Raw genomic sequence first — 10,000 nt, 5'->3', positions numbered from 1 at the left:
TCGGCGGCCGGGAAAAACGCGCGCGTTTGGGCGTTGCGCGCACCCATGGCAAGGCCCATTTTGGGTTATATAGGGGGTAGTGGTTGTCCCGAGGGGAAAAAATTAACATGTTAAATACAGCTTCCAGGCAATAGAGAAATGTCTCGGCGACGGAAGGCACCACTACCCGGCATATTTCCGCCCCTCGGACTCCGTGCGCCAGCCTGGTAATAGCGAATCGGGACTTAGAAAAAATTCGAGCAGAGAGCCAGAAAATTCTCCCGGCGATGGAGGCCTCCGCGGCCGAGGAAATTGTCATTGGTGATTTTGCATGTTAAATTAACATGTGTATTAACACAGGCTTGGAGAAGCAAGCCTGCGGGACTCTGCAATACATTGAGCGGGGAGCCAGAAAATTCTGGCGGCGACCGAGGCCTCCGCGGCCGGGAGAACTCTCGGCGCTCGGGCTCCGCGTGTACCCGCGGCAAGGTCCATTTTGGGTTATATAGGGGGGTAGTGGTGTCCCGAGGGGTAAAAATTAACAGGTTAAATACAGCTTCCAGGCAATAGAGAAATGTCTCGGCGACGGAAGGCACCACTACCCGGCGAATTCCCGCCCCTCGGAATCCGTGCGCCAGCCTATAATAGCGAATCGGGACTTAGAAAAAATTCGAGCAGGGAGCCAGAAAATTCTGGCGGTGACCGAGACCTCCGCGGCCGAGGAAATGGTCATCGGTGATTTTACATGTTAAATTAACATGTGTATTAACACTGGCTGGGGAGAAGCAAGCCTGCGGGACTCTGCAATATATTGAGCGGGGAGCCAGAAAATTCTGGCGGCGACCGAGGCCTCCGCGGCCGGGATAATAATCCTTGGTAATTTTACATGTTAAATTAACATGTGTATTAACACATGCTGGGAGAAGCAGGCATTCTGGACTTTGAAAAATTTCGAGCAGGGGCCGGAGAAATTCTCCCGGCGACCGAGGCCTCCGCGGCCGGGAGAACTCTCGGCGCTCGGGCTCCGCGTCTACCCATGGGGAGCGGGGCAGCCAGAAAATTCTGGCGGCGACCGAGGCCCTCCGCGGCCGAGGAAAAGGTCATTGGTAATATTACATGTTAAATTAACATGTGTATTAACACATGCTGGGAGAAGCAGGCATTCTGGACTTTGAAAAATTTCGAGCAGGGGCCGCAGAAATTCTCCCGGCGACCGAGGCCTCCGCGGCCGGGAGAACTCTCGGCGCTCGGGCTCCGCGTCTACCCATGGGGAGCGGGCAGCCAGAAAATTCTGGCGGCGACCGAGGCCTCCGCGGCCGAGGAAATGGTCCTTGGTGATTTTACATGTTAAATTAACATGTGTATTAACACAGGCTGGGAGATGCAGGCATTCTGGTCTTAGAAAAATTTCGAACAGGGGCCGGAGAAATTCTCCCGGCGGCCGAGGCCTCCGCGGCCGGAAGAACTCTCGAAAACCACCTCGTTCGTGGTTGTTTGCCGTGCGGGGCGAATCGGGAAATCTAGCAAATAGCTGAAGACATTCTCCCGGCGATGGAGGCCTCGGCGGCCGGGAAAAACGCCCGCGCTCGGGCGTTGCGCGCCCCCCCTTGGCAAGGCCCATTTTGGGTTATATAGGGGGTAGTGGTGTCCCGAGGGGAAAAAATTAACATGTTAAATACTGCTCCCAGGCAATTGTAAAATGTCTCGGCGACGGAAGGCACCACTACCCGGCATATTTACGCCCCTCGGACTCCGTGCGCCAGCCTGTAATAGCGAATCGGGACTTAGAAAAAAAATTCGAGCAGGGAGCCAGAACATTTTCCCGGCGATCGAGGCCTCCGCGGCCGAGGAATTTGTCATTGGTGATTTTGCATGTTACATTAACATGTGTATTAACACAGGCTTGGAGAAGCAAGCCTGCGGGACTCTGCAATACATTGAGCGGGCAGCCAGAAAATTCTGGCGGCGACCGAGGCCTCCGCGGGCCGGGGAAATAATCCTCTGTAATTTTACATGTTAAATTAACATGTGTATTAACACAGGCTTGGAGAAGCAAGCCTGCGGGACTCTGCAATACATTGAGCGGGGAGCCAGAAATTTCTGGCGGCGACCGAGGCCTCTGCGGCCGGGATAATAATCCTTGTTAATTTTACATGTTAAATTAACATGTGTATTAACACAGGCCTGGGAGAACTAGGCATTCTGGACTTTGAAAAATTTCGAGCAGGGGCCGGAGAAATTCTCCCGGCGACCGAGGCCTCCGCGGCCGGGGAGAACTCTCGGCGCTCGGGCTCCGCGTCTACCCATGGGGAGCGGGCAGCCAGAAAATTCTGGCGGCGACCGAGGCCTCCGCGGCCGAGGAAAAGGTCATTGGTAATATTACATGTTAAATTAACATGTGTATTAACACATGCTGGGAGAAGCAGGCATTCTGGACTTTGAAAAATTTCGAGCAGGGGCCGGAGAAATTCTCCCGCGACCGAGGCCTCCGCGGCCGGGAGAACTCTCGGCGCTCGGGCTCCGCGTCTACCCATGGGGAGCGGGCAGCCAGAAAATTCTGGCGGCGACCGAGGCCTCCGCGGCCGAGGAAATGGTCCTTGGTAATTTTACATGTTAAATTAACATGTGTATTAACACAGGCTGGGAGAAGCAGGCATTCTGGACTTTGGAAAAATTTCGAGCAGGGGCCCGGAGAAATTCTCCCGGCGACCGAGGCCTCTGCGGCCGGGAGAACTCTCGGCGCTCGGGCTCCGGGTGTACCCGCGGCAAGGCCCCATTTTGTGTTATATAGGGGGTAGTGGTGTCCCGAGGGGGAAAAAATTAACATGTTAAATACTGCTTCCAGGCAATAGGAAAATGTCTCGGCGACGGAACGCACCACTACCGGCGAATTCCCGCCCCTCGGACTCCGTGCGCCAGCTTGTAAGAGCGAATCGGGACTTGGAAAAAAATTTTATCGGGGAGCCAGAAAATTCTCCCGGCGATCAAGGCAATCACCGCCGGGAGAATTTTTTCTAGCTAACCGATTGAAATTTTCAAAGTACCAATTGCCTCGAAAACAACCACGAACGTAAAACAACCACGAACGGAAAACAACCACGAACGACAACAACCACGAACGACAACAACCACGAACGACAACAACCACGAACGGAAAACAACCCCGAACGACAACAACCACGAACGCACAACAACCACGAATGAAAACAACCACGAACGGTAAACAACCACGAACGAAAACAACCACGAACGAAAACCACCTCGTTCGTGGTTGTTCGCCTTGTGGGGCGAATCGGGACATCATGCAAATAGCTGGAGACATTCTCCCGGCGATCGAGGCCTCGGCGCCCGGGAAAAATGCCCGCGCTCGGGCGTTGTGGGGCACCCATTGCATGGCCCATTTTGGGTTATATAGGGGGTAGTGGTGTCCCCGAGGGGGAAAAAATTAACATGTTAAATACTGCTCCCAGGCAATTGTAAAATGTCTCGGCGACGGAAGGCACACTACCCGGCATATTTCCGCCCCTCGGACTCCGTGCGCCAGCCTGTAATAGCGAATCGGGACTTAGAAAAAATTCGAGCAGAGAGCCAGAAAATTCTCCCGGCGATGGAGGCCTCCGCGGCCGAGGAAATTGTCATTGGTGATTTTGCATGTTAAATTAACATGTGTATTAACACAGGCTTGGAGAAGCAAGCCTGCGGGACTCTGCAATACATTGAGCGGGGGAGCCAGAAAATTCTGGCGGCGACCGAGGCCTCCGCGGCCGGGAGAACTCTCGGCGCTCGGGCTCCGCGTCTACACATGGGGAGCGGGCAGCCAGAAAATTCTGGCGGCGACCGAGGCCTCCGCGGCCGAGGAAATGGTCCTTGGTGATTTTACATGTTAAATTAACATGTGTATTAACACAGGCTGGGAGAAGCAAGCCTGCGGGTCGCTGCAATATATTGAGCGGGGAGCCAGAAATTTCTGGCGGCGACCGAGGCCTCCGCGGCCGGGGAAATAATCCTCGGTAATTTACATGTTAAATTAACATGTGTATTAACACAGGCTTGGAGAAGCAAGCCTGCGGGACTCTGCAATACATTGAGCGGGGGAGCCAGAAATTTCTGGCGGCGACCGAGGCCTCTGCGGCGGGATAATAATCCCTTGGTAATTTTACATGTTAAATTAACATGTGTATTAACACAGGCTGGGAGAACTAGGCATTCTGGACTTTGAAAAATTTCGAGCAGGGGGCCGGAGAAATTCTCCCGGCGACCGAGGCCCTCCGCGGCCGGGAGAACTCTCGGCGCTCGGGCAGCGCGTCTACCCATGGGGAGCGGGCAGCCAGAAAATTCTGGCGGCGACCGAGGCCTCCGCGGCCGAGGAAAAGGTCATTGGTAATATTACATGTTAAATTAACATGTGTATTAACACATGCTGGGAGAAGCAGGCATTCTGGACTTTGAAAAATTTCGAGCAGGGGCCGGAGAAATTCTCCCGGCGACCGAGGCCTCCGCGGCCCGGGAGAACTCTCGGCGCTCGGGCTCCGCGTCTACCAATGGGGGAGCGGGGCAGCCAGAAAATTCTGGCGGCGACCGAGGGCCTCCGCGGCCGAGGAAATGGTCCTTGTTGATTTTACATGTTAAATTAACATGTGTATTAACACAGGCTGGGAGAAGCAAGCCTGCGGGACTCTGCAATACATTGAGCGGGGAGCCAGAAAATTCTGGCGGCGACCGAGGCCTCCGCGGCCGAGGAAATGGTCCTCAATGATTTTACATGTTAAATTATCATGTGTATTAACACAGGCTGGGAGAAGCAAGCCTGCGGGACTCTGCAATACATTGAGCGGGGAGCCAGAAAATTCTGGCGGCGACCGAGGCCTCCGCGGCCGGGGAAATAATCCTCGGTAATTTTACATGTTAAATTAACATGTGTATTAACACAGGCTGGGAGAAGCAGGGCATTCTGGACTTTGAAAAATTTCGAGCAGGGGCCGGAGAAATTCTCCCGGCGACCGAGGCCTCCGCGGCCGGGAGAACTTCGGCGCTCGGGCTCCGCGTGTACCCGCCGCAAGGCCCATTTTGGGTTATATAGGGGGTAGTGGTGTCTCTGGAGGGAAAAAATACACGGTAAATATTGCAGCCAGAGCCTATGGCAATCTGTTGGCGACCGAGGCCTCCACACGCCGGCAAATTTTCGGCTCTCGGACTGTGTGTATTCCACTGGAGACAGGCCTGCGGGACTCTGTAATATATTGAGCCGGGAGCCAGAAAATTCTGGCGGCGACCGAGGCCTCCGCGGCCGGGGAAATAATCCTCGGTAATTTTACATGTTAAATTAACATGTGTATTAACACAGGCTGGGAGAAGCAAGCCTGCGGGTCGCTGCAATATATTGAGCGGGGAGCCAGAAAATTCTGGCGGCGACCGAGGCCTCCGCGGCCGGGGAAATAATCCTCGGTAATTTTACATGTTAAATTAACATGTGTATTAACACAGGCTTGGAGAAGCAAGCCTGCGGGACTCTGCAATACATTGAGCGGGGAGCCAGAAAATTCTGGCGGCGACCGCGGCCTCTGCGGCCAGGGAAATAATCCTCGGTAATTTTACATGTTAAATAACCATGTGTATTAACACAGGGCTGGGAGAAGCAAGCATGCGGGACTCTGCAATATATTGAGCAGGGAGCCAGAAAATTCTGGCTGCGACCGAGGCCTCTGCGGCCGAGGAAATGGTCATTGGTAATTTTACATGTTAAATTAACATGTGTTTTAACACAGGCTGGGAGATGCAGGCATTCTGGACTTAGAAAAATTTCGAGCAGGGGCCCGAGAAATTCTCCCGGCGACCGAGGCCTCTGCGGCCGGGAGAACTCTCGAAAACCACCTCGTTCGTGGTTGTTTGCCGTGCGGGGCGAATCGGGAAATCTAGCAAATAGCTGAAGGACATTCTCCCGGCGATGGAGGCCTCGGCGGCCGGGAAAAACGCCCGCGCTCGGGCGTTGCGCGCCCCCTTGGCAAGGCCCATTTTGGGTTATATAGGGGGTAGTGGTGTCCCGAGGGGAAAAAATTAACATGTAAATACTGCTCCCAGGCAATTGTAAAATGTCTCGGCGACGGAAGGCACCACTACCCGGCATATTTACGCCCTCGGACTCCGTGCGCCAGCCTGTAATAGCGAATCGGGACTTAGAAAAAAAATTCGAGCAGGGAGCCAGAACATTTTCCCGGCGATCGAGGCCTCCGCGGCGAGGAATTTGTCATTGGTGATTTTGCATGTTAAATTAACATGTGTATTAACACAGGCTTGGAGAAGCAAGCCTGCGGGACTCTGCAATACATTGAGCGGGCAGCCAGAAAATTCTGGCGGCGACCGTGGCCTCCGCGGCCGGGGAAATAATCCTCTGTAATTTTACATGTTAAATTAACATGTGTATTAACACAGGCTTGGAGAAGCAAGCCTGCGGGACTCTGCAATACATTGAGCGGGGAGCCAGAAATTTCTGGGCGGCGACCGAGGCCCTCTGCGGCCGGGATAATAATCCTTGGTAATTTTACATGTTAAATTAACATGTGTATTAACACAGGCTGGGAGAACTAGGCATTCTGGACTTTGAAAAATTTCGAGCAGGGCCGGAGAAATTCTCCCGGCGACCGAGGGCCTCCGCGGCCGGGAGGAACTCTCGGCGCTCGGGCTCCGCGTCTACCCATGGGGAGCGGGCAGCCAGAAAATTCTGGCGGCGACCGAGGCCTCCGCGGCCGAGGAAAAGGTCATTGGTAATATTACATGTTAAATTAACATGTGTATTAACACATGCTGGGAGAAGCAGGCATTCTGGACTTTGAAAAATTTCGAGCAGGGGCCGGAGAAATTCTCCCGGCGACCGAGGCCTCCGCGGCCGGGGAGGAACTCTCGGCGCTCGGGCTCCGCGTCTACCCTTGGGGAGCGGGCAGCCAGAAAATTCTGGCGGCGACCGAGGCCTCCGCGGCCGAGGAAATGGTCCTTGGTGATTTTACATGTTAAATTAACATGTGTATTAACACAGGCTGGGAGAAGCAGGCATTCTGGACTTTGGAAAATTTCGAGCAGGGGCCGGAGAAAATCTCCCGGCGACCGAGGCCTCTGCGGCCGGGAGAACTCTCGGCGCTCGGGCTCCGGGTGTACCCGCGGCAAGGCCCATTTTGTGTTATATAGGGGGTAGTGGTGTCCCGGAGGGGGAAAAAATTAACATGTTAAATACTGCTTCCAGGCAATAGGAAAATGTCTCGGCGACGGAACACACCACTACCCGGCGAATTCCCGCCCCTCGGACTCCGTGCGCCAGCTAGTAAGAGCGAATCGGGACTTGGAAAAAATTTTATCGGGGGAGCCAGAAAATTCTCCCGGCGATCAAGGCAATCACCGCCGGGAGAATTTTTCTAGCTAACCGATTGAAATTTTCAAAGTACCAATGCCTCGAAAACAACCACGAACGTAAAACAACCACGAACGAAAACAACCACGAACGACAACAACCACGAACGACAACAACCACGAACGACAACAACCACGAACGGAAAACAACCCCGAACGACAACAACCACGAACGCACAACAACCACGAATGAAAACAACCACGAACAGTAAACAACCACGAACGAAAACAACCACGAACGAAAACCACCTCGTTCGTGGTTGTTCGCCTTGTGGGGCGAATCGGGGACATCATGCAAATAGCTGGAGACATTCTCCCGGCGATCGAGGCCTCGGCGCCCGGGAAAAATGCCCGCGCTCGGGCGTTGTGGGCACCCATTGCATGGCCCATTTTGGGTTATATAGGGGGGTAGTGGTGTCCCGAGGGGGAAAAAATTAACATGTTAAATACTGCTCCCAGGCAATTGTAAAATGTCTCGGCGACGGAAGGCACCACTACCCGGCATATTTCCGCCCCTCGGACTCCGTGCGCCAGCCTGTAATAGCGAATCGGGACTTAGAAAAAATTCGAGCAGAGAGCCAGAAAATTCTCCCGGCGATGGAGGCCTCCGCGGCCGAGGAAAATTGTCATTGGTGATTTTGCATGTTAAATTAACATGTGTATTAACACAGGCTTGGAGAAGCAAGCCTGCGGGACTCTGCAATACATTGAGCGGGGAGCCAGAAAATTCTGGCGGCGACCGAGGCCTCCGCGGCCGGGAGAACTCTCGGCGCTCGGGCTCCGCGTCTACACATGGGGAGCGGGCAGCCAGAAAATTCTGGGCGGCGACCGAGGCCTCCGCGGCCGAGGAAATGGTCCTTGGTGATTTTACATGTTAAATTAACATGTGTATTAAACACAGGCTGGGAGAAGCAAGCCTGCGGGTCGCTGCAATATATTGAGCGGGGAGCCAGAAATTTCTGGCGGCGATCGAGGCCTCCGCGGCCGGGGAAATAATCCTCGGTAATTTTACATGTTAAATTAACATGTGTATTAACACAGGCTTGGAGAAGCAAGCCTGCGGGTCCTCTGCAATACATTGAGCGGGGGAGCCAGAAATTTCTGGCGGCGACCGAGGCCTCTGCGGCCGGGATAATAATCCTTGGTAATTTTACATGTTAAATTAACATGTGTATTAACACAGGCTGGGAGAACTAGGCATTCTGGACTTTGAAAAATTTCGAGCAGGGGGCCAGAGAAATTCTCCCGGCGACAGAGGCCTCCGCGGCCGGGAGAAATCTCGGCGCTCGGGCAGCGCGTCTACCCATGGGGAGCGGGCAGCCAGAAAATTCTGGCGGCGACCGAGGCCTCCGCGGACGAGGAAAAGGTCATTGGTAATATTACATGTTAAATTAACATGTGTATTAACACATGCTGGGAGAAGCAGGCATTCTGGACTTTGAAAAATTTCGAGCAGGGGCCGGAGAAATTCTCCCGGCGACCGAGGCCTCCGCGGCCGGGAGAACTCTCGGCGCTCGGGCTCCGCGTCTACCAATGGGGAGCGGGCAGCCAGAAAATTCTGGCGGCGACCGAGGCCTCCGCGGCCGAGGAAATGGTCCTTGTTGATTTTACATGTTAAATTAACATGTGTATTAACACAGGCTGGGAGAAGCAAGCCTGCGGGACTCTGCAATACATTGAGCGGGGAGCCAGAAAATTCTGGCGGCGACCGAGGCCTCCGCGGCCGAGGAAATGGTCCTCAATGATTTTACATGTTAAATTAACATGTGTATTAACACAGGCTGGGAGAAGCAAGCCTGCGGGGACTCTGCAATACATTGAGCGGGGAGCCAGAAAATTCTGGCGGCGACCGAGGCCTCCGCGGCCGGGGAAATAATCCTCGGTAATTTTACATGTTAAATTAACATGTGTATTAACACAGGCTGGGAGAAGCAGGCATTCTGGACTTTGAAAAATTTCGAGCAGGGGCCGGAGAAATTCTCCCGGCGACCGAGGCCTCCGCGGCCGGGGAGAACTTCGGCGCTCGGGCTCCGCGTGTACACGCCGCAAGGCCCATTTTGGGTTATATAGGGGGGTAGTGGTGTCTCTGGAGGGAAAAAATACACGGTAAATATTGCAGCCAGAGCCTATGGCAATCTGTTGGCGACCGAGGCCTCCACACCCCGGCAAATTTTCGGCTCTCGGACTGTGTGTATTCCACTGGAGACAGGCCTGCGGGACTCTGTAATATATTGAGCCGGGAGCCAGGAAAATTTCTGGCGGCGACCGAAGCCTCCGCGGCCGGGGAAATAATCCTCGGTAATTTTACATGTTAAATTAACATGTGTATTAACACAGGGCTGGGAGAAGCAAGCCTGCGGGTCGCTGCAATATATTGAGCGGGGAGCCAGAAAATTCTGAGCGGCGACCGAGGCCCTCCGCGGCCGGGGAAATAATCCTCGGTAATTTTACATGTTAAATTAACATGTGTATTAACACAGGCTTGGAGAAGCAAGCCTGCGGGACTCTGCAATACATTGAGCGGGGAGCCAGAAAATTCTGGCGGCGACCGCGGCCTCTGCGGCCAGGGAAATAATCCTCGGGTAATTTTTACATGTTAAATAACCATGTGTATTAACACAGG

Source organism: Bacillus rossius, unplaced genomic scaffold (assembly GCF_032445375.1).
Source record: "Bacillus rossius redtenbacheri isolate Brsri unplaced genomic scaffold, Brsri_v3 Brsri_v3_scf246, whole genome shotgun sequence".
Lineage (NCBI taxonomy): Eukaryota > Metazoa > Arthropoda > Insecta > Phasmatodea > Bacillidae > Bacillus > Bacillus rossius.
The sequence above is the reverse complement of the archived record's forward strand: the minus strand, read 5'-3'. Positions refer to the sequence as shown.